The sequence below is a fragment of the Equus przewalskii genome, chromosome 4, assembly GCF_037783145.1.
Source record: "Equus przewalskii isolate Varuska chromosome 4, EquPr2, whole genome shotgun sequence".
NCBI lineage: Eukaryota > Metazoa > Chordata > Mammalia > Perissodactyla > Equidae > Equus > Equus przewalskii.
The window spans coordinates 101094927-101096614 of NC_091834.1; positions in this window are offsets into that span (position 1 = coordinate 101094927).

The following is a 1688-nucleotide window of genomic DNA, read 5'->3' on the forward strand; positions in this document are numbered from 1 at the left end:
ACAAAGGGATCTAAGAAACCCGTCACACCAAAGGCAGCCCCGAGTTCATGTGACCAGCTCTGTGCAGTCCGGGTTCCAGGGGAGCGGGCTGTGGTTCCAAGGGTAGCCAGGGGGCTGGGTGCTTTTGTGAAATGCCCGAGTGTTGTTTTCGACCTGAAAGGACAGAATTCCGAGAATCAGAGCGTCCTAGGGCTGGAAGGGGCCATAGCCGTCATTTGGGAGGCAGCTGAGCCCGAGTGGGACGTGACTTGTTTACCCTAAGGTGCAGTTTCCGTCCCTTGTAGGAACGCTCTTTCTGACCCTGAGAGATATCCCCAAAGGATGGGCGAGCTTGGAGTTGGCCACTCCCTTTACCGGACAGGTTCGCTTCCACACGTATTTATGGAATACCTACCAGGTGGCAGGAACTGGAAAGGGAATGAAAAAAAGAAAGAAGGAAAGTATAGGCAGGCCTTCTGGTTACAAGGGATGAAAAACAACTGGAATTAACCTAAGGGTGAAAAAAAAGTCGAATATATTTGTTCAACTAATGGGACCCCAGGGAGCTCAGGTGTGGCACTGCCTTGGAAGGCAACAGGAGCAGGACTCAGTATGTGGCCAGCTCAGATCTCTCTTTAAACGTGGAAAGTTATGGAGGGAGATAAGGCCAAATCCTTCGCCTTCCCTCCCCAGCGGTTACAGTTCCACCGCTGTCCTGGTGCATTTCCTACCATATGTCAGTAACAGTGCATACCCCTGGTTTTGGTATTTAAAATTTTTATGTTAGTGATGTCATTCAGTCCATATCCGGTTGCAACCTGCTTTTTTTTAATGCATCATGTTTTTGAGATATAGTCATGTTTAAACAAGCATATCTGGTTCATTCATTTTAACCACTATATAGTATTTCATTGAATAAATAAACTCCACTTTACTTTCCCATTCCCCTGAGGGCAATAAAAACAAACCTGCTGCCAGGAACATCTACACACATGTCTCACTGTGCACGATGTGAGAGTTTCTCTCGGAGACACGGAGACCCGGAGTACTGGGTGACAGGGGCGCCGCTGTCTTCCCTGGGCTAGCCAAATTGCTCACCAGAGAGACGGTGCCCAGAGACACTGGCTCCAGCAGTGCCTGGGGTTTTGTTTTCACATCTTCCCCACCACCTGCTGATAATGGACTTAGAACCTCTGCCAGCACAGTGAGTGTGAAATGGTAGTTCGTTTTACTTTGTATCGATATTTGTATTTCCCTGATTACCAAGGAAGTTGAACATCTTTTCATATTTACTAGACATTTGGTTTCTTCCTCTGTGAATTTCCTCTTCAGATCCTTTGCCAATGTTTCTGTTGCAAAGTCTTTTTCTTATTGGTTTATAGACTTTTTAAAAAACATATTCTGGATACGACTCCTATCACCAAACACTTAATTGTAATTACTGATAAGATTGCATTTAAATCTACCATCTTACCGATAGTTTTCTATGTGTTCCAGCCATTCATTGAGACTTTCCTGCTCCTTTTTTTTTTTGCCTGCTGTTGGATTATTTTTTTAGTAATTCTATTTTTGACTATTCACTTATTAGTTATACCTCATTTTTGATGGTTGCTCTAAGTTTTACAATATACACCTTTAATTTTTAACAGCCTCCTTTATGTAGATTATGCCACTTCACAGTGATGCGTTAACCTTACAACAGGTTATCT